Source organism: Abramis brama (assembly GCF_963993115.1).
Source record: "Abramis brama genome assembly, chromosome: 2".
Taxonomy (NCBI): domain Eukaryota; kingdom Metazoa; phylum Chordata; class Actinopteri; order Cypriniformes; family Leuciscidae; genus Abramis; species Abramis brama.
Window position 1 is genome coordinate 57,550,389 of NC_139964.1, and position 27,494 is coordinate 57,577,882.

The 27,494-nt window shown below is 38.8% G+C and overlaps 2 long non-coding RNA genes across 5 annotated transcripts in view; one reads left to right on the plus strand and one right to left on the minus strand.

Moving 5' to 3' along the window:
* Window positions 1-27,494, plus strand: part of LOC311078309 — a 115,047-nt gene that overhangs the window by 37,748 nt on the left and 49,805 nt on the right. For all 3 annotated transcript variants that reach the window (XR_014605127.1, XR_014605128.1, XR_014605129.1), the window contains exon 2: window positions 15,232-15,475. This is a non-coding gene — a long non-coding RNA (uncharacterized lncRNA). The remainder of the gene's footprint in view (window positions 1-15,231; window positions 15,476-27,494) is intronic.
* LOC311078307 lies at window positions 18,081-21,001 on the minus strand. Of its 2 annotated transcripts, XR_014605124.1 has the most exons (6): window positions 20,966-21,001; window positions 20,750-20,875; window positions 20,387-20,419; window positions 19,970-20,043; window positions 19,531-19,629; window positions 18,081-18,508 (listed from the first exon to the last, which is right to left on the minus strand). It is a non-coding gene; the product is annotated as an uncharacterized lncRNA (long non-coding RNA). The 2 variants fall into 2 exon arrangements; XR_014605125.1 differs by lacking the exon at window positions 20,966-21,001 and having other exon boundaries at window positions 20,750-20,879.

Here is a 27,494-nt window from a genome sequence, read left to right on the forward strand (position 1 = left end):
GACAGCTTTTGTACCTTTTTTATGTGAGTGTAGGTTTTGTCAGAATTTGCTATTGTTTGGGGAGATTGTCCCCAGTACTAAGTAACCCCCCCCCCCTCTCTCTCACACACACACACACACACACACACACACACACACACACACATTTATTCTTCTGTGAACCTCCTCCGTGGACAAACAACTTATTTGATTTGTACCAAGGGGTGAAACCACGTTTGGTGTTTTTGAGGTGTCTGTATATTTTGGTTTATTCTTTTAGAGGTTTGCACAGCAGTAGGGAAACCGCAGCCCAGTTGTTGTTGTTCTTTATACTGTCTGTCATTTGTTGTTTCATTCTGCTGTTTTTTTGCTGTAAACGACAGCACAGCTTGTGGCTTACACATGAGTGTCTGTGATTGTGTGGCACCAAACCCCTTTGATTGCTTTCTTTTCTCTGACCAAGGGGAGGAAAGACTCTCTCCTGGTCTTTCTCTTCTGTTTTCCTTTGCTTTTCTCATGCTGTGAGGGAACAAGAGATGACCAGGTGAGATTTTTGCTTTGTGTTAGTGTATATATGTGTGTGTGTGAGAGAGCTAATACACTCCTTTAAATGCCACAGAGTTAGAATTATTGGTCTACATCTACATCATGTGACATTGTCTCTCATCAGGGTTGTTCTGGAGTGTGTGTGTGTTTGAGTGTGTGTGTGTATACTTGCACAACTGTCTTTGCGAGGACCGGTTTGAGTTTAGACCATCGGAGTGAGGACAAAGAGAGTAAAGTGAGGAGATTTTTGGCAGTCCTCACTTTCTGAGAGCCCTTTAAAGGCCTGTTTGAAGGTCGAGACTACGCTTTAGGGAAAAGGTTATAATTAAGGGTAGGTTTAGGGTAAGGGTTCGGGTTAGGCACTTAGTTGTGATGGATAGGGTTAGGGTAAGGAGCTACAGATTACATTGTGTCAATGAATGTCCTCAACAAAGATCGATATACAAGAATGAATGTGTGTGTGTGTGTGTGTGTGTGTGTGAGACTGTATAAGGTTCTATTTATGCTACTAGTGACCAGGTTAGTCCAAGTGCACACTACAATCCTTAAAGGCATAGTCCACCTTAAAATTAAAATTCTGTCATTATTTACTCACCCTCATGTCATTCCAAGCCCGTTTGCATTTCTTTCTTTTGCAGAACACAAACATTTGGAGATCTGAGAATGTTAGTAACCAAACAGTTTCAGTTGCCATTGACTTTGACTGATTCTTTAAATGTATACCAGGAAATTAGCTTCAAGCTTTCACTATTTCCAACTAATGACAAACTGGAAGTCATTAATTTCCAATGGAGAGTAGTACGGGAGCTGTGTGGATTTCATTGTTCAGTCATTTTATCATGGCAAATAAGTGGAGCTGCTTTATCACCAATTTAAAAGTTCCGTGCAATTGCTGCCACTAGTTGGCGAAATGTGACAACCATAGGCCTACGTGAATGTCAGAGATAGTAGAAAAATGGCTTCAGTCTTGATGGCTGTGATCCAATTGAAAGGCTACATCCTTCGAAGGACTCGGACTTCAAAGGCCATGCTGTGGAATTCTGGGGTAGGCAAGACTTTGAAGGATCCATGGTGGCGCAATCGGCCTTTGAATGCACATTTTGAAGGATGCAGCCTCTGAATTAGGATGCAGCCGTATGTGTATTAGCTTAGCAACATTCTAATGTCAAACATCAAAATGCTTTGCTTGCTTTAAAGTTCCTGTGAACGGAACCTGCAACCGACTTTACTTCAGGAATGTGATACAGTGGGTTTGGAGGGGAGTGGTTAAAAAATGATCTGCCAAATCCATCAAACTGACGTCATCAGAGAAGGAACGCCATTACAGATGGGAAGCACATTTTCAGATTTTGACAAAAGATTATGAAGACTTTTTTTCGGAGGTTTTATTTTTCAACATAGGACCAATGTGTCGTAAAAAAAGTACTGTAAATAGGGTCAATTTTGATTTCATGCGGACTTTAAACATATCTAACAAAATGTAGTGAGTTTTATGTATGTAACCAGAAAAAAAAAAGAATATTGAGGAAAGTAAATTTAACTTGTTTTAAGGATGTTTAGGTATTTTACTTTAAACACTGAGACAGATGTATATATATATATATATATACATATATATATATATATATATATATATATACATATACATATATATATATATATATATATATATATATATATATACATATATATATATACATATACATATATATATATATATATATATATATACATATACATATATATATATATATATATATATATATATATATATATATACATATACATATACATATATATATATATATATATATATATATATATATATATATATATACAGTGAGGAAAATAAGTATTTGAACACCCTGCTATTTTGCAAGTTCTCCCACTTGGAAATCATGGAGGGGTCTGAAATTGTCATCGTAGGTGCATGTCCACTGTGAGAGACATAATCTAAAAAAAAAATCCAGAAATCACAAGATATGATTTTTTAACTATTTATTTGTATGATACAGCTGCAAATAAGTATTTGAACACCTGTCTATCAACTAGAATTCTGACCCTCAAAGACCTGTTAGTCTGCCTTTAAAATGTCCACCTCCACTCCATTTATTATCCTAAATTAGATGCACCTGTTTGAGGTCGTTATCTGCATAAAGACACCTGTCCACCCCATACAATCAGTAAGAATCCAACTACTAACATGGCCAAGACCAAAGAGCTGTCCAAAGACACTAGAGACAAAATTGTACACCTCCACAAGGCTGGAAAGGGCTACGGGGAAATTGCCAAGCAGCTTGGTGAAAAAAGGTCCACTGTTCGAGCAATCATTAGAAAATGGAAGAAGCTAAACATGACTGTCAATCTCCCTCGGACTGGGGCTCCATGCAAGATCTCACCTCGTGGGGTCTCAATGATCCTAAGAAAGGTGAGAAATCAGCCCAGAACTACACGGGAGGAGCTGGTCAATGACCTGAAAAGAGCTGGGACCACCGTTTCCAAGGTTACTGTTGGTAATACACTAAGACGTCATGGTTTGAAATCATGCATGGCACGGAAGGTTCCCCTGCTTAAACCAGCACATGTCAAGGCCCGTCTTAAGTTTGCCAATGACCATTTGGATGATCCAGAGGAGTCATGGGAGAAAGTCATGTGGTCAGATGAGACCAAAATATAACTTTTTGGTCATAATTCCACTAAACGTGTTTGGAGGAAGAAGAATGATGAGTACCATCCCAAGAACACCATCCCTACTGTGAAGCATGGGGGTGGTAGCATCATGCTTTGGGGGTGTTTTTCTGCACATGGGACAGGGCGACTGCACTGTATTAAGGAGAGGATGACCGGGGCCATGTATTGCGAGATTTTGGGGAACAACCTCCTTCCCTCAGTTAGAGCATTGAAGATGGGTCGAGGCTGGGTCTTCCAACATGACAATGAGCCGAAGGCACACAGCCAGGATAACCAAGGTTCTGGCGTGGCCTAGCCAGTCTCCAGACCTAAACCCAATAGAGAATCTTTGGAGGGAGCTCAAACTCCGTGTTTCTCAGCGACAGCCCAGAAACCTGACTGATCTAGAGAAGATGTGTGGAGGAGTGGGCCAAAATCCCTCCTGCAGTGTGTGCAAACCTGGTGAAAAACTACAGGAAACGTTTGACCTCTGTAATTGCAAACAAAGGCTACTGTACCAAATATTAACATTGATTTTCTCAGGTGTTCAAATACTTATTTGCAGCTGTATCATACAAATAAATAGTTAAAAAATCATACATTGTGATTTCTGGATTTTTTTTTTTAGATTATGTCTCTCACAGTGGACATGCACCTACGATGACAATTTCAGACCCCTCCATGATTTCTAAGTGGGAGAACTTGCAAAATAGCAGGGTGTTCAAATACTTATTTTCCTCACTGTATATATATATATATATATATTTTTTATTTATTATTTTTTATTTTTTATTTTTTTTACAGTGTAACGGTTCTCCTCTTCACATCACATTGCCATGGCAGCTCTGAACCTCAGAAAAAAAATCTCTTGTCAGGTATAATTGAAAAGAGAGTTAAGGCTTAGCGATTGAAAAACATGCGGCCAACCCTTCCCTGCCTTACAATAACCATACCACAAATCTCCTCATGGGTTATGACAGTCATCCGGCCACTGTGCTGTAGTTGCCTGATGATAGGTTTTCTCGCTCTTGCTCTGTTTCACCGCTCTCTGTGCTGTCCAGAGTTGGAATGTGAAAAGAAATTGCTGCTTTAGCCTTGGGTTAGGCCCTGTGACAGGTTAACACACACACACACACACACACACACACACACACACACACTGAGGTTCTGTTAACTGTACGCTGTCAGAACAAACACAGTCATTTTTCAAAATGACCGCTACCCCCCCCCCCCCCCCCCCCCCCTCTCTGTCGTTCTTTCCCACCTCATTCTGTTCTCCTCTGCCCCTCTCTCTCTCTCTCTTTCTCTCTGTCCCTTTCCTCTCTCTTTCGGTTCCTTTCCAATTTGTGAGATTTAATTGGTGAGTTTAGTGGCTGGAGCAAGGTGAAGGGAGAATTTAAGGCAGCTGGTTTCTGTCAGATGGACTGAGCTTGGTGAACTCAGTCACTTAGCTCTATCTATCTATCTATCTATCTATCTATCTATCTATCTTCTCCTTTTCTCACAATCTATCCATCTACCTCTCTTGTTCTGTCTACCTGACTCGTTTATGGGGAAGTTCAAACTATTCTGGGAGAGATAACTAATCTGAGAAGAACATGTCTCTGAGGTAAAATGTGAAACTGCCATATTGACCCTCCCTTTAAAACGCCTATCCTGTTCTGTCCTCAGATGAGCCATAAAGTCATTTACAACTTAGTTACAGTAATGGCTTTAAGCATCAGAGTTTTATGTGAGATATTTAAAGCAGCAGTTTGTAATTTCTGGGCTACTAGTGGCACCAAAGGGAACTGCAATCTGTTTGTTTGAGCGAGTATAACATGGGCTCAATTAAAGAGATGAGTTAGGGGCGGGACTATCTTGCTGAATTTAATATTATTTTAGAAAATTGTGTTCAGTGCCATTAGTTGTGAAGAAATTACATGGGCACCTAATTGAATTGCAAAAATAATGTCTGTTTCTAAATGGGTTTCGTCAAAATGCCCTTATTTGCCCTTGTTTGGACAAAAACAGATAGTTCTATACCATAATCATGCCATAGTTGAACCTAAATAAAATGTTGAGCTACTCAAATCAAGTGATCAATATTTGCCTAGTTTACATGATCCATTTCCCCAAAACAAGTCAAAAGTAGCTATATATATTCTGACAAAAGAATTTGTGTGTGTGTATTTCATATTTTTCGTATGTTTTACCCATTTGTTTATTGAGGGCTTTTAAGAGTGTGAAATTAACTGCAGTTACTGTACAGCTCGAGATAGTCGCTAGTGAAGGGCTTGGGACTGTGTGTTTTCTTTTGGAATCTGCGCCAGCTGAACAACCACCATAATGATGAGAAAAACTAACAGTTAGCTTCCTCTTGGTATTAAAGCAACCCAGGCTCATTGGCCTCTGGCGACATTTCTTCAATTTGTATTTTTGTATGTTTCACGACACTGTACACTTTCAAACTGAGAGTATCCAGTGAGTAGCACTTAAGGTTCATGACAGATGAACAGCTGAAAGTGAATCTGGCAACATTTTATTATGTTTTTGTACGTATCGTGGCCGTTCAGAAATGAAATGTGGTGAAATGCTCTATGAAAACGGTTAATGCTCTATCGTGTTTGAAAATAACGTACCACATACATAAAAAAACCTACCCTAAACCTAACTTGATAGCGTTACCTATAATTTGAGATAAAAATACATTTGCTGAAGCAGCCATGCCATTGTAGCTTGCTTCTATGGGTTTTTGAGTTTTTTTATTGTGACTTGTATATTATGGGATTCGTACCCAAGCGCTCTGCACAATACTGTACCAGGTGAGCTATCGAGCATGTTTACTACGTAAATGCCATACATATGGAGCTAGTTATGTGGTACAAACTTCAAAGTGTATGCACTATAGTAAAAATGTCATAACAGTACTGTGCAAGGAACCGCACAAAACTAAGACTTCATTAATCGATAATCTGCCCCTGTAATCATGATTCGTGTTAAAACGAATAAACATTGTTGGTGTTTTACTGCCACTGGTGTTCATTTTAGCTGGAAACTGCAGTTAATTGTATGTACAGTATCTGTCCGTTTTATGGAGTTTTGCAAAAATGCAGGCAGTGGCACGTATTTTTTCTAATGAACCCAGGTTGCAACAAAGACTTCCTTTGCTCAAACAAACATAGAAATCTTGAAAGCTCCACAGAGTCACAGTGTTTAATTTAAATTTTCAGTTAAATCGACCTGTTGGCTTACTTAGCTGTTCCAGCTGGGATAGCAAAACATATTTTAATAATGAAAAATTATACTCTGGTATGAATGTGGCCCATACATCACAAACACCGAGTCCCCCCCCCCCCCACACACACACACACAAATCCTATAGTAGTAGTAATGTAGGAACTGTAGGTAGCTTCTATGCTACATGTTTAATTGAATATACATGTTCATGGTCATTCATCTGAAGCATAGACACAAAGCCTATTTCATACAGTCGCTCTCTTTCTTTCCTCTGATGATTTATTTGTTCTCTTCCTGTGCAGCTGCCCCAGAGATAAGTGGCTGTTTATCAAATTGCCTGTCAGAAACACTCGCCAGATTAATCCACAGCTCTTATCGCCATGCTGAGAGAAAACTTCCCAGTGCTTTTAATTCACTGAATTGGATTACAGTATTACACAAGCACCTCTCGCGACTGGAGTGCACACAAAAAAAAAAAAAAACTATTTTACAGCTCGTTCACGCTGGAAGCGAGCGATGTGATCCAACAATACTAGAACGTTCCTGTTATAGTCAATTAAACAGTTTAAAGTGAGTGAGTTTTGTGGTGACAGCTATGGAAGTGCAGATAGTGTTGATTCACCTCCTGAAACCACTGTATACTGCAGGGGAGTAGTAAAGTCTAATGGGGTATAACAATGACTGAGTATTTTTCCCATTCGCATTTTCTATAGTGAAAATTCTTAATTAAAATCGGCATGAATTGAAAACTCGCTCTCATTTGTAAATGTATGAAATTTATCTTATTGTGAACAGTCCATATGTTTTTTTTTTTTTTTTTTTGACCTCTTAATGTTTAATAAATGTCAACTTGATCTTCAAAAATATCAACACAATTTATTTTTCTATAATCTGTTACTGGATGTATGTCACAATACTGTCATGAAACACTGACTCGCAGAAGTAGTGAGTAACAATTAACAAGCCCGCCCACCGACTCTATACACAATGTGATTGGCCTGACTAGAGTTTGGTTTTTCCAGCTCGAAAGTCAACGGAGAGTTGCTAGACTACCCTGGCTGCAAAATAAATTTTGCTGCCGCTAGGGTGCGTATAGATTTCTAGGCTAGCAAATCAGCATATTAGAGTGATTTCTGAAGGATCATCTAAAGGATCAGCTGTGTCCCCCAGCATTTTGACAGTCAAAAATAGTCGATCTCCGAATGCAACATAACAGGGAGGAAAGTAAAGATGGAAAGCTCCTAAAGCTTAGTTCCATATAGATTCACGGATAATTTGTTGTTTTGTCGTTAGTGAAAATCAATATTGACCTTATTTGAAAAAGGATGCTCATATAAGAAGCAATACTAAAATTCAGAGTCAGTTCATTCACATTCGGAGATCGACTATTTTTGACTGTCAGAATGCCGGCGGACACAGCTACAGTGAGTTGTTCAAAATCTTTCTTTTTAGTAAACTCTGTGTACACAAACATTGTTCTCAATGCTCAAGTCCATGTGTAGAGCCCCTGGTGATACTTCGAGTAAAGTTTTATGTTGTGTCGAGCCTTCTTAGTGTTTAAAAATAGCTTTTTTGACTGTAGTGCCCCTAGCACTCCCATTCAAAAGGCGACCGAAAACGAAAATATTCAGTAACAATAAACAAGTTTTATTCAAGTTTTACACACTGCATTCTCGGGAGCAACACACGACACATGCATAGAATGCTATCTTAGTATTGCCTTAAAGCTGCCGTCGGCAACATTTTTTTGATCATATTCAGTGAAATCGACACTATAATCCGACAGAACAACATAAATAAGGTGGTTTTAGAAAAAACCCCGAGCTTCTAACTGCACCTGGAGCGTGTTATTTGTTTTGCAAAAATCCACCGCTCCCGGATCATCGGGTCCAATCAGCGCAGGGGGGTGTGAGATCTGACTGTCAATCACAGGTCGTGCACACGCCACAGATCCCCCCTCCCTCGCGCACATTACAATATCACATGCACACGACACGCCTGAAGATTGCATGAAGCGTGATGGCGGAGAGAAAATCTACTAACAAGCTTCCAATTCCTCGGTTATTGCTATCTATGGGTAGATTAGCCAGGGCAACCTACCTCCGAGTCCATGGTGTTGATCGATGCTGAAGAGACGGACGCGTTCACAGAAAATCAGGTACACACGCACAGTGACGCACTGACGAGCACTACCTCGATGGGAGGGTGCTCGCTGGTAGTGGGGGAGGGGCATGAGAGTTGTAAACATTTAAAATTTTGGCTAAGTCGACCCAATCTGCCAGACTTGCTGACTGCAGCTTTAATGTAGTATTTATCGTCTCCGAAAGAATGTTGTTTTAGAATGTTACAAGTTGTCGAGGAATTCCGGTGAGGTAATGAAAGTAATTTCTATTCCCAGAACAAACATAAAACAAACACAACAGAACTATATAAGTAAAGGCTATTCACATGAGCATGTTTAAACTTTCATTAATTTGATACAAAGAGCAACTAGTTACTGATGCGGACTAATATATACACATAGCTTGGGTTGATATTGTCTTGGTCTGGAGCGAGGTTTACGTACGGTAACGTGAAAATAAGCTGGGCAGTCTGAAATCTGCCCCCAATGGCTCACAATTAGAGTGTGCTGCAGTTCCATTTTTCACCACAGATTTAAATTGGAATTTTTTTGTGCATCAAGGGCACATTTCGGCCGCAAAGGCCCTACAGTCATTTGGGACAGGGCCTCAGACAACCTCTGCCCCGCTTTGTATCATAATTCATGCCTGCCAAAGCCATGGGCTAAATTTTAATATATCCTGCTCACTTTACAACTTAAAATAGTCTAGAAAATCCGGAAATATTTGTTACAGAATGCTGAACACATTTACAATTTATTACTGATTCATTTTATATAGAGGTCTGTGTTTTGGATGAATATTTTGGTGTGGCTCTCTGCCCCATCTGCCCTTACAGATGTACAAGATGTACAGATGTACAGATAGACAATAATCTACTATCATTTTAATTCTTTAATCTCTTAATTATTTTGTCACTACGTGTATTGAGCCAGAGCCTAGCAGGAGAATTCCAGTGTTGTTGTATCACTTCATTATCTTGCAGTGTAGTTACATTGTTGAATGCTTTTTGGTTTTGCACTCATAGCTTGGGTCCTGATGGAATATGTCGGAAGAATGGAAATAGGTGGTTTTAAAGGAAAAAGTGTGGAATGTTAAATATTAGGAAGGCTCGTCTGGGTTCAGCTTGTCTGATGGGGTGCCGTAACAGTTGCTGTTTCAATCTGTGGCTCTATATGTAAAGTAGCCCCATGGGACAGCAGGAAAGGGGGCTCTGCTCAGCTGGATGAGTGATTGAGGAGATTTAAAGGCTGCGTGGTGAAGGGATAGCGAGCGAGATGGATGGAGGAATGGAGAGAGAGATGATAGATGTGGTAGGCGTGTGTGAAATGTCTATAGGCCGCTCAGGTGTCAGAGTCCTGACAGCTCCCCGTGGACTGTAAACTTGTGAACTTTGCCGTCTATTTACTCACTCGCGGTCTCATTCGCTCGCTCATTGAGCTTTAAAGAGTGGGCGGGGCAACTCGTTGTCATGGCGATGACTGACAGCCAAGTGCTCCTTTAGTCCATAAAGACTGATAAGAGTTTTAAATGAGCCCTCTAAGCCCATGGCTAGGTCTTACCCAAGGCATTATAAAAAGTGAAGCCACTGATATTTTCAACATTATCAGTGTTTTAAACAGATTATTTGATGAATAGAAAGTTCAAAAGAACAGATTTATCTGAAATAGAAAGCTTTTGTAACATTATAAATGTCGTTACTGTCACCTGATCAATTGTATGCATCCTTGCTGAATAAAAGTATTAATTTCTTTCATTTCTTTCCCAAAAAAGAAAAAAAATATCAGAAATATTTCTTAAGCAGCAAATCAGTAGCCTGGCAAGCCAGACCTACATCAAGATGTTAGGTCTGGCAACTCACCATTGGCAGGGCTCAATCCGAGGGGGGGGATAAACGGCTGTCTTTCAAATTCACTCTGCATGCAACAGGACAGCGCTACAACCAACCAGAGCGTTTTCCCAACAGCGGAGCTAGTTGATAGATTAAACTTTTGCCGTATCTGGCCGGCAAAACTACGAACACATCTTCCTGTTTTAAGAATGACTTAAGTGCCGTTCTTTGTTCTTTTCTCAAAGAAAATCTTAAAGGGGCATTTCACCCTTTTGAACATTGTTTTTTATTTAAAGTGGGTCATATATGTAGTCGAAATGTAAAATAAATTTTGAATTTGGTGCCTTTGTGACCGAGAAAAGACAAAAAATAACTTCAGGACGCATTTGTATGAAAGACAACAACTCCCACAATGCACCACATTGCACAGCTCCGCAAGCCACTCCCACTAATCCAGAAAGCGCATATCTGCCTATAAGAGAAATCACTCTTCCGTCTACAAGGCTAGCTACCACCAGAGCTTGAAATTCATTTCACATTCACACAAAATGTCTAGTTAGTTGGCGAACTCATTAGTGCATTACTCCTCGTTTGTATTTCTTTCGAAAAGGTGAATTATTGCATGGTACCTGGATGTTCAGTCAGAACATATGCGGTGCGAAACTAGGATAGTTCTCAACACAAACGTCCGTGTCCTCGTCTGATTCAGAGATTTCGTCCAGGAGAAATTGTCATCGTTGAAATTCTTTGCCGCAGACGGACTCTATCTCTGTGTTCGTAGCGGTTCGTAGTTGCATAGTGAGATCACCGGCGCCACCAGTCCGCCCTAACTCGAGCCAGTCCGGGCTCCTCGTCCGCGGCAGGCAGGTCTTCTGCCTCGGCTGCTCTTCGCTATAATGCGGCTTGTAAAGGTAGCCACAAACACCTGATTCAAGCATCAGACTTCCGAAATCCTCTTCCTCTATATCATATTGAGCACTCTCCTCCGCTATTGTCATAACTTTACATCTGTCTCCACAGCGCCTGTTAGCTTAGCTTCAAACAAGATGGAGGATATTGCTTTCAGTTTCAGAGAGTAAAGTCCCACCCACTGATCTGTAATAGGTCTGTAGCGTGAGCGGGTCCCGCCCCCTGGGAAAGATGAGGAACGTGTCTGTAGTCTCAACAGAAATCCCCCCCTCTTACACTTCCTCCTACAATGACGCAAAATGACGATTTTTGCGTCATTGTAGGAGGAAGTGTAAGAGGTAAATAACGGATTTCTCCCATATCAGGGGAAAATGAGAGAGTGTTGCACAACCATTCAATAGTATGACTGGGTTTCTAACAATGCAAAGCTTAATGCAAATGGGTGAAGTGTCCCTTTAACTCCAAGTCCGCCAGAGTCACGGACAAAGCCGATTCAAAAGACCGCTGTTCGCCAGCAGCAGCTCTTCTTTGTTTTCAAGTAGCAGGGAATTCACGCGGAACCGTCACAACTCTGTCGTCATTATGTAAAGCCCGCCCACCGACTCTATACACGATGTGATTGGCCTGACTAGAGTTTGGTTTTTCCAGCTCGAAAGTCAACGGAGAGTTGCTAGACTACCCTGGCTGCAAAATAAATTTTGCTGCCGCTAGAGTGCGTCTAGATTTCTAGGCTAGCAAATCAGCATATTAGAGTGATTTCTGAAGGATCATCTAAAGGATCAGCTGTGTCCCCCTGCATTTTGACAGTCAAAAATAGTCGATCTCCGAATGCAACGTAACAGGAAGGAGAGTAAAGATGGAAAGCTCCTAAAGCTTAATTCCATATAGATTCACGGATAATTTGTGGTTTTGTCGTTAGTGAAAATCAATATTGACTTTGTATTTGAAAAGGGATGCTCATATAAGAAGCAATACTAAAATTCAGAGTCAGTTCATTCACATTCGGAGATCGACTATTTTTGACTGTCAAAATGCCGGCGGACACAGCTACAGTGAGTTGTTCAAAATCTTTCTTTTTAGTAAACTCTGTGTACACAAACATTGTTCTCAATGCTCGAGTTCATGTGTAGAGCCCCTGGTCATATTTCCAGTAAAGTTTCATGTTGTGTCGAGCCTTCTTAGTGTTTAAAAATAGCTTTTTTGACTGTAGTGCCCCTAGCACTCCCATTCAAAAGGCGACCGAAAACGAAAATATGGTCAAACTTAAAAGTGGTGTTTCCATTCTATTTATGCTTTTAAACGAAAGTTCGCCTCGGGTAGATTAACAAAAAGAGCCTAGGTTGCATTTTGGCGAAAGTTACCCTTTAAAGATTAGGTGGGCCGTCCTGTTGTCATGGCGATGACTGACAACCAAGTTCTCCTTTAGTCCATAAAGACTAATAGACTTTTAAATTAGACCTCTAAGCCCATGGCTAGATCCTACCTATCTAAAATTCATCACTTCTTCTCATTTCATGCCTTTTTCATTCATTTTTAACTAGCTAGACCAGTCGACTGATAAATGTGCGCAACAATTACACTCGAGTATGCACCGGTGTGCTGTTGTATGTTTAGCATGCAGAAATCTTCTCTCCAGGTTTAAGTTGGCTCTAAAATCCCAGATTCGTCCACCTTGAGATTTTAAACTATGCAGTCTTGCTAGATGAGATCCACTGTGTCCCCCAGCAGTGCACATGACCAGAGTTCTTTACACCCACAGGCTTATGGGCATTAAAGTGCCTCAGTGACGCCAGGAATCCATTACTCTGCTATTTTGAGAATTCTACAGATTGCTCCCTGTGTGGAATAACAAGCAGCTGGGAATGGTCAGGAAGCTAACGGAAGGTCTGGATGACTGACAGGAGATCAGTGGGAACAGCCTGAGAGCTCGGCCCGGGCCCGGTTAACTGACAGCAGATCAGCACTGATAGGACAGGGGGAAAATGAGAGTGCTCTGAAAGCGCTTTGCTGGGGGCCAAAAGCCTGCCACAGCCCGGGTGTATGAATGGGGCCGGGGACCGGAGGAGACAGCAGCGGAGGGAGAAACGCAGACCGGGTGGACAGAGATAAGCATATCTGAAGCGGGAAAAGAGAGGAGGGGATGAACGTGCGAGGAGACAATAGTTAAGGGCAGTTAGAGGTGATGTAAGGGGGTTGATGAGGAGAGAAGATGAGGATGTGTGTATGAAGGGAGAATTATGAACTGATGAGGGATGGAAAGGAACAGAGGAGAGGTAAGTGATGTGGGAAAAAGGTATTTTCACTCCTTTCAAATCCACATCAGTGTACGCACAGCTGTCCTGCTGTGAGCTCCCTACCGTGTAAATGAAGAGGATGATGACGTCGTTGGTCCAGACAGAGAATGATTGCTGATTACGTGTGTGGGTGTGAAGAAGAGAGGCACTTTATTTTTGATTTTTTGATTTTATTTTATTTTGTTTCAGTCACATACTACTTGCTCTATCTTAGTAACTCTTTTTATTGTTTTTGCTGAATATGATTTATTATCAATTTTTTTTTTTTTTGCTCATGGAATAATCATGGCTACTGAGAATTTATACAGTGGCATTCTAAAAACAAGTATCAATAACTATCAGTAAGTCCGAGATGACTGACATTCCATCAGGGTGCACCTTTAAGCAGAAGTCCCAATTTAGTCTCATTTTAATCTCAGTGCCATGTAGAAGAAGCTGTTTTAATTTGTCTAATTTTATTTATTTGTATTTCTTTTCTTTTCTGCATTGTAATATCACGATTATCTCTTGTCATTTATGCAATGTCATTTCTGTCTCTCCCTCTATTTAAATCTCTTAAATCACCAACTCTTTCTCGTTTTCTGACTCTCTTCCTCTCTCATATCTCTTTCTGTTCTATGCTTTCTTCTGTTCCTTCATTCTCCCTCCACTTCATGGCTCTTTCTTAACCAGTCTCCTCTCATCCTTGGCTTTTCAATTATTCTTGTTTTTCTTTAGTGTTTATTTCCTTTCGTCTTCTAATTTCTCAGCTGCTCCCCCTCACTCTTTTCATCTCGATCCTTTAGCATTTGTCTCTCCCTCTCTTAATCCCGACTGTGATGTCTTCTTGTTATTTCTCACAGAGATAGGCCTGTCATAATCTATGCCGCTGAGTAATCATTGTTGGGTTGTTGTTCTGCTATAAACGGTACCCAAAAAAGTACGGCAGAAAAAATCTGCCATCCCAGAAAGGTGACATCATCCTCTCTACCAAAGAAAGATGATGGCCATCACACCTGAAGTACCAACCTGAGCTGAATACACAAGCCAAATAGAAGATGGAAATTGTGGAGGTGTGGTGGAGAGGGGCTGAAAATTAACTTTCGACAGCATCCATCCTAATACCAAGACTGTTTACTGTCAAACTTCATCCAATAACTATGATTTGGTAGTGAGTGAGACAGATAGACAGTGGGGAAAAATGGTTTGTTCTGTCTTATGTGCCGTAATGATGTTCTAGAGTAGGACAAATGGCCAGCTTTGGGCCGTTTGCTCACTTTTTATTGTATCCATTCTCATATTTAGCCATGATTCATGGTTAATTATGGGAGAATTGATTATTTGAAACTAATTAACCTCCATTAGAGCAGTTCTGGCTTAAATATGAAAACAAACTATCCAAGTGGACTTTGCTAGTGGGCATGTTCACAAACAAAAACGCTATTTTATATCGCTCAAACCTGTCCGTTCCTCTCCACCAATCACATGCCTTTAATCTGTATAGGCCACCCACTACATCTGTCTGCATGAAGGGAGGGTGTGTTTGGGAGTCATTAGGTCTGATCAGTTCATTAAAGAGATTGAGCGAGTTGCACTAATGGCCACTTGAGTGGTACCATGCCGTGGAAGATCGTCATTCGTTATTTCTCTCATTCTCTTCCTCTCTCCTTCTTCTCTTCGGTAGTCTCAGTGGGATTAATTGAAGGAGGAAAGCAAGAGGGAGCGAGAAGTGGAAAGACGTGAAAAACAGGAGAAACATGGAAAAACAATCTCTTGCATCCCCAAGGGATGGAGTTTGGTAAAGAACTTGTCTGAGGGTGTGTTGAAGAGGGCTGCATCCACTTGAGTGAAGAGTCAATGTCATACACAGGCCACGGTTCATCAACATCAGCCCAGATCACAACTGTGCTTGTGAAACACAGAAACAGGTATGTTTGCAGAAAGTATAGTGAAACTACACAATTTAAAGGGATAGTTCACCCAAAATTAGTTAGGGATAGTTTAAATTCTGTTATCATTTACTAAACCCCATGCTATCCAAACCTGTATGACTTCCATGCTTTGATTTTCCAAAAGCAGATGTGACCAGGTGGCTTTCAACCACCAAAATAGACAAAAAAGCACCATAAAAGTGGTCCATTTGACTTGTGCACTATATTCCAAGTCTACTTGGACCAACCAAAATTTAAGTCGCTATTCACTCCTCATGGTACCCTCCACTTGGGGTTGCGCGATAAACGATATCATACTAAGATCGCGATAAAATTTACGTTGATAACGATGAAAAGGTCTGAACATTTTTACTTCAAATAGACTAATCTAATAGCCTATCACACAGCAGAAATAAACACAAAAACAGCCAGTTAGTCACTAATAAGTGACTTCTGCATGTCTCTGTGTGATTGAACTGCGCAGTTTCGTCTGATACACAAACTCACACACGTGACGCTCTCTTTGTTTTCAGCATCTGAACATATGAACTTCATCTTCACAGCTGCTTTATTAGTCTCTTCACAAGTGACTTTTTTTTCTCACAACTGCGAAACTGATGTAACAGTTGTTGTCGTAACTAAAAATAAAAAACGTTATTTGAAATGAAGCTGAAATAAAATAAAATGTAAATTTTAAATGAAAAACACAAATTTAAAAAAATATATCTTTAGGTTGAAGTACTAGATCTACTTAGAAATATTCAGTATTTATTCATCTATGTTAATGTTAATAAAAATACTAATAAAATAGTTAATAATTTGTTTATTTTTAGCTCATCACCATTAAATAATATTAACATATACAACTTTTGATTTTAGTAAATGTTGAAATTAACAGCATGTAATAAGAATAAATGCTTTATTTTTGTTAGTTCATGTTAAATAATGTAGTTAACTAATGTTAACAAATTAAATCTTATTGTAAAGTGTTACCAAAGCACATAAGAAAATTACTAAAACTTAATGAAAATTGAACATATAAGAACTAGCTAATTAAAAATATGAATAAATATTATAATAGTATGTACAGTAAATAATACTAAAATAACAGTCATGACAGATTTTTTTTTTTTTTAAATGTGTGGATCTGCTGTTTCTTTAAGTAAACTAATATTTGCCATTTATTAATTGAGTGCTGAATGAATTGCATTTAATGAAATGTATTGTATTATATATATATATATATATATATATATAAACATGGTATTCATAGCATCATATACTGTGTTACACTACACCATCTGAGAGAATAACTGATGCTATTAAAATTATTGTTGTCCTTTACTCACAATGTTTGTGGGAAATTGGTTGTTTGGAGATAGAGCCGCTAAGAAAATAAAAACAGCACAATAAAGAGATACTGAAGATCTGTGAAGCTCTGGGCTAGAGAATCAGAAAGCCTCTGAAAGTGTGTGTGTGTGTTCTTATCTGCATGTCTGTGTGTTCTCACAGACACCTGTAGTTCAATAATGTATTTAAAGGCCCATTACCATTTTCCATTATTTACATAACCCTTCCTCTCCCTTTCTTCCCCCCACGGCGGAGAGATATAGAAGGATGGGGGGAATAAGCATGATTTCGACTGCAAGCAACAGGCAAGATCGAATCTTTTTTTTTTTCTGGGGAAATTCTCCCTCTGGCTTTCTGACACACTAGCAAACAACAAATAAGCAAAAGAGAGTCCAGATAGAAGAAAAATAAATGTGGCGGTACCTTTAAAAACAAAACAAACAAACAAAAAAAATGATATTAGATATGACACAAATCTATTCTGGGACTTGTGTTTTGAAAAACCTTGTTCAAACTGCTGGATAACATCCTGTAACTCTTCATTTTTACTTTCTGTTAGTAAATGATTGAGGACATTTTGGATCACCACCTATTGTTGCAAGCAATCCCTGGATCCCACAGCAGATGTTGCCGCTGATGGTTATTATAGGAATATTACTTTGTAAAGGTCATTTGTTTCCATAGAAATCCTGCAGATGCTATCTGAGCTAAACTCTAAAAAGCTCTGGAATCCCATATGACCCCTGGCTTGCACTGAAGTCTTCCCAGCTTAATGTAATACTCTGTTCAGAGATATCCGCACTGATATTAGCCCTTGTTGCCGTGTTGGATTAATAGGGTTCTTCTAATGCTCATGTATCCTCAAATAAGACAAATGTGTCTTCCAGCATCCACAAGGAGAGTGGTTCCTTTAATGGAGAGTTTTTCAGTAACACGCACACTGTTAATTATTTCACTGTAAATTTACAATAAATTGCAGGTTAATAATTGCATGACTTTCACAGTAAGTTACCGTATCATTTTTACAGTAAATAATTGTGAAATGACAGCTGTTTACTGTGACTTCACAATAACTATGCCGTCATATTACTGTGATTTAGCAGTAAGCTGCTGTATAATTACTGTATTTTACTGTGCAATTACAGTTAGTCTATCATATTACTGTAATTTAACAGTAAGCTGCTGTAGAATTACTGTATTTAACCATGTCTATACTGTGATTTAGCATAAATGATGGACCAAACAAAACTGATAAAAACAATGGTTTAACTTTTATTTTTTTAGAAGAAAAATACATTTTAATAACAGGAATAAACACTGTGTAACATGAATGAACACTGGGTAACATGAATGTCTGTCAATATGTGTGTGAATGTGTTTACTGTGTTTACCATTATGTGATAATGGTACTTGAAAAATACAATTTAATAACAGGAATAAACACTGGGTAACAGGAATGAACACTGGGTAACAGGAATGTGTGTCTATGTGTGTGCACTGTGCATGTGTTTACTATGTGATAATGGTACTTCACAACGTAGGAGCTGAAAAGAGAAAGAAGGAGAGAGAGGAGAGTGAGAGAGGGAAGAAAAGACAAAAAGGTGGGAAAAGAGAGGGTTGCAGGTGTCTCGCTCCTTCCCTTGCAGCAGGCACCTGCATAGTATGGGTTCTGTCCACCATCTACAAAAGATAAGAAAGACAAAAAGTTTAAGTTACTCTGTGGTGAAAGTACCTGCAAGTATGGTACTCGCATTGTAAAACTAATCCTAAAATGTGTAGAGTTTAAGAAATTACAATTGTAAAACTCATGATAAATCAGATAAATCATGTGAATAGTACTATATCAATTAATATTAAATCAACAAACCAGAGGACTCTGAAAGTAACATGATTGAGGTTAAGCAAAAATTACATGACATGCGTACATAGTAATGCAACTCAGTAAGCCAGTAATGTGATGTAAATTTACACTTAAAACTATTGTAAAGTACTCTGTAAATTTGACGTTTTTATTCTAACCTATCAATAACCTATAACATTGAAAAGGCATGTTTAATTCAAATAAACGTAAGAACAATGAATTTTAGACATTTTGCAGCCTGTCTAAACTCGTAGAACAGATTAAAGGGATAGTTTACCCAAAACCCCACCCTCATTCCAAACACGTTAGCCCTTCGTTCATCTTTGGAACACAAATTAAGATATTTTCTGACTCCTCCATGGACAGCAATTTTATTACCACTTTCAAGGCCCGGAAAGGTAGTGAAGATTGTTAAAATAGTCCATGTGACTACAGTGGTTCAACCTAAATGTTATGAAGCGATGCAAAAATACTTAATAGTGCGGAACGCACAAAAAGTATTCTCGTCGCATCATAGCAATAAGGTTGAACCACTGTAGTCACGTGGACTATTTTAACAATGTTTTTACTACCTTTCTGGGGCTTGAAAGCGGTTATAACATTGCAGTCTATAAGCGGGATCAGAAAGCTCTCGGACTTCTTAAAATTATCTTAATTTGTGTTGAACAAAATTCTTATGTGTTTGGAACATCATGAGGGAGTGTAATTAATGAGAGACTTTACATTTTTGAGTGAACTAACCCTTTAATAGCTTAAGTAAACATCTTACTGCATAACTAATTCTAGTTTAAAACAGAGACAGTGTTTCGTTAGTCTGTTCTGAAGTTGGAACACAACTTACATTAGACTGACATCCATTCAAAGTCAATGAGCTTCCTGATCAGTGTACAGACTTGCTGGTTTATGTGTCCTCTCTGCCTCTTTGATTTTGTACCTGTCTCTGGGTTGATGCCCAAGAAGCACATATAAACAAAAAGACAGAGAAGAAAGATGTTAGTTTAATTCAAGTGGGATTAAAAAGGTTTCAGTTCCCAGTCATCACCTTCAGTGGGTCACTGCTGTTGCAGTACTGAGCAAAACTAAAGTTAGCTCAGTTTTAACAAGGTGACATTACTTGGATTCAATTAAACAGCAACCATTTAAATAACTTAACAGCAACTGAAAAACATTTACATCACAAACACACAGTCAAGAATAGTCCTGCAACAAAGTAAGTTAGATGTGTGTGATTTACCCAGGCAATGCATTTGCACACAACAATTTACATCATTTACACGTACTGTTTGCAGAGGATGGAGGAAGAGCCTGTTGCCAGTCCATCTCCATGTGGCTGTTTCTGCTTGCACTCTTCCTCCTAGAATTATAACCCATTCACAGACAAAATGGCTCCTAATATCTCCAGATGTCGACCTGTTTTACTTTAGAATAGCACAGCTAACGAAGCTCCACTAATTCAATGATAAACACATTTATTTTCCTATATCTTTTTTATAATAAAATGCACTTTATTTTTTCTGTTGACGAGACAGACAACGGCTGCTCCGTTTCACACACGGCAGAAAAATATGGACGACGCCCAGCTAGCTAACGTTACTAATTTGAGATTAATTTATTCCACCTTTGCACAAATCCACAACACTATAATGTATCTAGTTGATCATAACTGTCATAATACACACATTAAGGCCACAGCTTACCTTATAACTTTATTTCCCGGTGGTAGAAAAATGCTGTGGGAAAAGAGAGAACGCTGTTAGAGTAACGAACGTTAACTAAGAAAAGCATTAAGCAAAGCTAAAGTTCAATTTTGACGGTGTAGCTAACGTGAAGCCTCACAGTTAATAACTTAATACGGTACTACTAATACACTTATTAACACAACCAACGTCTGATCATTCAAATTTGCGCGCTCAAACCTAGACGCGAATCTGCTCCAGCTAAGTTACAAAAACATGAAACAGAACTTAACTAACGCTAATTTGGTTCATACTTTTAAATAACATGCAGTTTCATATTAAAAACAGTCATCAAATTGACAAAGTTTGAAATTAAACACTTACCGCACTGAATCCGTCGAGTGAGACCATGGAGGAGATCAGGCCAGGGAGCTCCGGGGGAGCTCAGATGACGCAGTTGCAGCGCGAAAATGACAGAATTCACAGTAGTTTCTTGTAAAAGCCCCGCGCCTGCATTATTTTCACAGTAAAAGTCTAAATACGGTATTATATTGTGAAATATCACAGTTAAAGCCTGTGAAGTGGTAATAATGTAATTACCTGTGAAATATTACAGTTATATATTGTGAAATCCTGGAAATATTTTACAGTGCACTTAGGTTCAGAGTGACAAGGTTTTTCAGAGCGCACATATTCGGGTAAACTAAAGCGCTGTTGTTCCTTCAAGGACTCTTGAGTTGATGTCTGTTCCTCTTACCTCTCGCTTCCTGCTTTCTTCACATTATGAAAAGAGTAATTTGGTCTCCTGTTTTTTGTTGTTTTATCACTTAAAGGGATGGTTCGGAGTAATTTCAACCTAGGGTCCTTTGCACCATGACCTCGAGCCAAACAAACCCCCCAGAAGCTTTTTTTTCCCCTTGGTCGAACATTATTAAAGTTAGAGCTTATAGAGATATCAGCCGAATGGCTTAGTGCAGGCGCTAATGGATCCAAGGTTGTATCTCGTAAATTACTAGAGTTGGGGTACTCGGACTCGAGTCCAATTTTGAATGAACTCGGACTTGTCACGCACTCGGATGAATTTGTACTCGGACTTGACACGGACAAGTCCCGAGTACAGTCGAGTCCAGGCACTGGAGGACACAATATTATTCAAAAACGAAATAAAACTGCTTGTGTTGTTTCACCGCTGAGCATTGTAGCCAATCACAGATAAGTGCATGAACACAGTGGCAAATCAGAGGCGTTTTTGAGTCACCATGCGGAGAATCCGCTCAAAATGTATGTTCAGAATCAGCACGAGCTTTATCCTTTCGCAAATCCCCTCATAAACAACAAAGTCTAGATGCGATATAAATAAGATATTCACTGTGCAGTGCGGACAACTTCAGTGTTTATGACGAGAGTTTTAGGGAGAGTGCAGAACGCGGTAAGTAAGTGATGTTTTAAAGGGAGCGCTATTCTGACAATCTAAATAATAGTTTTGTTTTTCATGGTTACGTTCACACTGTAAATTATAAAGAGTGATAACTGTATTTAAATGTGGGAGTGTATCCGCTAATTTTACTGTGAGTCATGAAATTGCGATGATTGACATAGTAACCATAGCAACATGAGAACGTGATAACCATAGCAACATTTTGCCGTCTAATAATGTTATGGTTTTTGTTACATTTACACTTTAGTCATAAGTTTACATACATCTTTCAGAATCTCCAAAATTTTATTTGTATTTATTTTTTAATAAGAAGGATCATAAAAACATTGTTTCTATTTAGTACTGCCCTGAAAAAGCTTTTTCACATAATATATGTTTAATAGCCTAGTCCACAAGACAAAATACAAACACAAAATACAAGACAAATGACATAGGCTCGATTTTAATATTGTGTGTGTTTTGATATTATTATTTATAATATTGTGTTTTTTTGTTTTTTTTTCGTAATGGTTGTTCATGAGGAAAAATCCTCCAGCTCCTGCACATTCTTTGCTTTTCCAGCATCTTCTGCATATTTGACTCCTTATTAGCAGTGATTGTATGATTGTGAGATCCATCTTTTCACACTGGTGACAACTGAGGGACTCATACACAACTATTACAAACCTTGCAAACATTTAGTGATGCTCAAGAAGGAAGCATCCGTTAAGAGCCAGGGGGCGTAAACTGGGTGAACTGGATCATTGGTGTAAATTGTTCTTATTTTGTTTAAAAATTCATTAATTAATTTAGTCCTGCCCTTCAGAGGCTACATAAGATATTTGCATGTAAAACAAAATAAGAAAAATTTAAACATCACCATCATCTTGCTCAAAGGTTTACCCCTGGCTCTTAATGCATCGTGTTGCATTCTTGAGCATTACCTTGCAGATTCTGAAAGATGTACAATAGGTAAACGTATGACTGTAACTATACATTGCAATCATTTTGTAAGGTTTAAAATATTAATTTAAGAGCTCAGTACTGAGACCTTTCTTCGGAATTTGATTGACAAGCGCAGGGGCGTCGGACTGGGGGTAAAACCAGTACTGATTACCAGGGCCCCAAAGGGAGAGAGCGCCCTTGAAAAGTCTGGAATATATTTTATGTTACCTGGATATTTTCATTTCCTAATTAAATTTCATAATGAATGTCAGATGAAATGTAAAATTAGTGTATTGGCTGAATAACTTTGTTATAACTTTTGCAGGATAATGCGTGGAGAACTTTTTGCTTGGATACCTTTTATTAACGTTGAACATATTGAGCAAAAGAAAAAGTAGTGCCCCGTTTGTCGGAACGAAACCCTATTTCTAGGCCTCTTTTAGGCTACCGACAGCGGCCTAATACGATCACACCGGTGTGAGTAGAATGGCCAGTGCATCACGTGATCCAGTGTTGCCAACTTAGCGCCTTTGTCGCTATTTTTAGCGACTTTTCAGACCCCCTTAGCGACATTTTTTCAAAAAAGCGACTAGCGACAAATCTAGCTACTTTTTTGACAAACCTCAGTAACCTCTAAATGTTGCCAGCACAGTCCTGCGAGCGCGAGTTTTGCTTTCTCCCTGCCGTCACACACCTCTCTCTGCGTCTACCCTGTTCAGTGAATGGATGAGAGAGGAGCAGCAGCACGGCAGCTTACAGACGTGAATGAGCAGTGTTGTTTCACGGACTTATTACTTTGTTTTATATTTAAAGAATTTAGTTTGACCATTTTATTTTCCTTTCTTTTCTTGTGCTTATCACTTGCATACTCACTTTAACAGTGCTTTAGTTCACAACTTCACCCAGTTCCCGAACTCTCTCAATTCAGATCATTTTACACATATAAAAAATAGTCATTCAATAGCTACTCGTCTGACAAAAAAATATAGTAAATTAGAACAGCTTTATTGGATATTCGGCTATATTATATTATTATGTTATACAGTATGTGAGCATGATTTTAATGAGAAAAAACATTAGGCAGGCAGAACGCAAGTACGCCGCGATGACGTCATGAATATGCTAATTGACGTATGACGTCATCTAGCGACATTTAGCGACTTTAGCCCCGTTCACACCGCCAGCGATTTTGTCGCTGCATGTCGCAAGTCTCTGTACAGTGAAGTCGCTTGTGGGCGTTCCTAGTGTTGTCGCTCTAATGTTATTGGTAGACTGCACGTCTGAGCATATACCATCACAAGTGTTATATAAAACTGAGATATAATTCTAATTTGACTAGGAATTGGTCTTAAAAGATTTAAAAGCAGTATAATGCTGTTGGGAGAGTGTTGTTATATTAACCACAGCAGTGCAGTGCATTAAATATTTAACTACATTAACGATCGATCAATCAACAAATTAAACTCACTCATTCTGTCAATAGTTACTAAAACGTCATTCGAATTTGACAAATAATCAATTTCTTGTCCCTTATAATCCACATAAGGGGAAACTGTAAAATGAACTGTCTGCAGCAGTGCTAAACTTGCATCATAAAATTACAACACTCGAACTAAATGTGTGAATTAAACTCACTGAGAATGTCGACAGTTTCTTTTCCATGCATCATTTTATTATATCCATACAGTCAAATCATATAAAGCAGTGAAATCGCCCTCGAACTCTTCTTGCCTGCACTCGAGACGGTGACGTGAGCTGAACTCCACTGAAAGTCTTCTGTCCTATTGGTTGTCGCTCGCGAAAATCGCTTCTCATTTGCATAAAGTTGAAATTTCTGAACGTTTGTCGCGCGTCTCGTGTCGCTTGACACGCCCACATTCTGTCGCCAACGGTCACTGTCGCTCGTGTCGCTGGATGTCGCCAGCGCTCCATTGAAATGAATGGGATCATGTCGCTTTGTCGCTGCGTGTCGCTGGCGGTGTGAACGGGGCTTTAAAGGGGAGGCGTTAGCTACTTTCCTTTGAAAATAGTTGGCAACACTGACGTGATCAACTGCTAAATTCAAATCGTGCTTTCGCAGTTGGCTGGCGCTGAGCCAGAGACGGACGCGCGCCACTCAGGCGCTGTCAAATATCACAATTATTCAGTGTTTTTAACCACATAGTGTTTATTTTAGGTTTCAGACATTAAAATCCACATAAGTACTAAAAAAACAATACATTTAGAATTTGTAAAATACACACTGATGTCTATGGAAGCGGAAATAATAATAATTTCCATTATAATTAGACGACACGTTTTATTAATATCAGATTGTGTAGGTTACACATTGTGTAAGTAACTTTAAAGTTAACTCTATTCTTCCCCCAGTTCACCGGCCACTTACTTTCATGTATTTCGGGAGAAGTGGATGAATTCACGTGCTGTAAATCCAACAGATCCGATTCTCTGAACAGTGGCACAAACTAACATCTACGGCGCATAGCTCAATAACGCGATCGTTATAAAGGTGTTTAAACAACATAACACTTCCACTTGCATATATTTGACAATCGGAATATCAAATATTTCATGTCATAGCTAACAAATTTGTGAATATTTTGAATAAAAAAATGAAATAAAAGCATATCATCACTGTCATTCAGCGCTATTGTGGCTGCGGTGTGTCACGTGACAAGCAATGACGCGTCACCATGGAAACAATAAAGTGATCAGTTCTAAATAATGATCGCCTTGAAAAACTATTTTAAATGTACGTTTAAAAGGGTTAATTATGAATACACAGCCTGTTTTTTTTATTATTATTAAGAACAGTACTTTTTTTTTTTACTTAATATTTTAAGTAGGCAACAGTTTTTATTTCACTTTTAGGTGCAATACATTTGAATTGAATCATTATTTAAGTTTTTTATTAACCTCTAACCTGTATGTAAGCAGCACAGTGCAGTGTTAATGTTAAAACTGTGTTTACAATGTCTAAAGTGGCTGACAAAAAGAAATATTCTTATTAGAAATTAAGCTGCCTCATTTTTGAGCTGTGCATAACTGTAGGTGAATAGTTAGGCCTACTACGCTACTGTATTCATATTGGTCATTATGGTGGTACTTGGAGAGCCAAATATTTTCTGAGGTGGTACTTGGTGTAAAAAGTTTGAGAACCACTGATCTAGAACACGAAATCTGTAGTGCTAAACTGCTTGAATATCTCCGCGATCGTTAGTGCTAAAAATGAACTGAGACAACCCATTGAAAGAGCAGAACATACACTTTCAGATGATAATTTGGTTATACATGTAATCTGAGGTAAAGGCTAAATAAATAAAACTGTACACTAACAATGCTGTTTGCACAACACACCATTATAATAGCCTAAATTGAAACCTGTTTAATTTTAAATTAATAGGCTATAATATCTAAAATTAGCAATAATTAGCAATTATATAGCCTACATTGAGTGTTATAAAATTGTAATATCATTTAGCTTAAACTTAGTAACCACAGTAAAGTAGGCTAGAGAATGTTGAAAGGAGGTTTGAAATGTGTGTGCACACATGACAAATTATCAGGCTACTCTAAGCATTTACAGTTAATAGTTATTACGCTATAAATATCTAGGTCTACAGATTCATGTGTGCAGAGGCCATATTATTATTATTTTTATTTTTTTTGAGGAACATGGGGGCCCATCAGGACTGCCTATGCATAGGGCCCGGGATCTTGTGCTACGCCCCTGGACAAGCGATCTGACCAATCATAATGCAGACACCCACCATTTTTGTCTGACAAACAAACCAAACCAAATAATAGATTAAAGTCAGTGGATCTGAACTTGAAAAATGGTGTGTATTGGTTTCTTTTTGCAGTCATGATGTTCATTTATGTTTAATTCGTGCTATAACTAGAAGAGATTATCAGTTCACGTGCTGCCTCAGGCCTACACATTAAAGCACCAAAAAAAATTACATAAAACTGTATTTTTTTTTTTTTTTAAATATATTTTTATTTCATAAAAATTACAAAATTTGAAAGCTGAGACTTTATTTCATACAAAAAATAGCCTGCTCTGTCTTGTCTGTTAAAGGACAATTCCGGTGAAAAATGAACCTAGGGGTAATTAACACATGGTTACCGAGTCGATCGTTGTTAGTGGTATTAACTAGCGATTTACTTTTACTTACTCTGTGCCCCATATACTAGTGTTATAAGCTAATCTGTTTTTAGAGATAAAACTCTTTACATTCGATTTTCATGAAAACGCATCCCAGGGAACAATCGACTCGGTAACCATGTGTTAATTACCCCTAGGTTAATTTTTCACCGGAATTGTCCTTTAACGCATTGTCAGTGTCCTCTTTGCTCCTCAGTATATTTTTCACTGTGTGAGAACATGTGGAGTGAGAGCGGAATGGCTTGTCGGACGTAGCAACAGTAACTAAGAGGGGTGGGTGTTTGTGAAAGGTCAATTTCAAATCATTTAAATGTTTGTGTACTCGGCCGGACTCGACTCGGACTCGGATGTTAAGGACTCGTACTCAAGTCCGACTCGGCCCTCTTTTGGACTCGGACTTGGACTCGGACTTGGACTCGGACTTAATTGTTAAGGACTTGGACTCAGGGGGGTAATCCAGCATCCAGAAAGCGTACCACCCCTGAGGACCGCCATTGGCTAACAAGCCATCACCTGCTGTTAGCATTCCATTGACTCCCATTCATTTTGGCGTCACTTTGACAGCGAATAACTTTACATCTGAGGCGTTTAAAGACTCT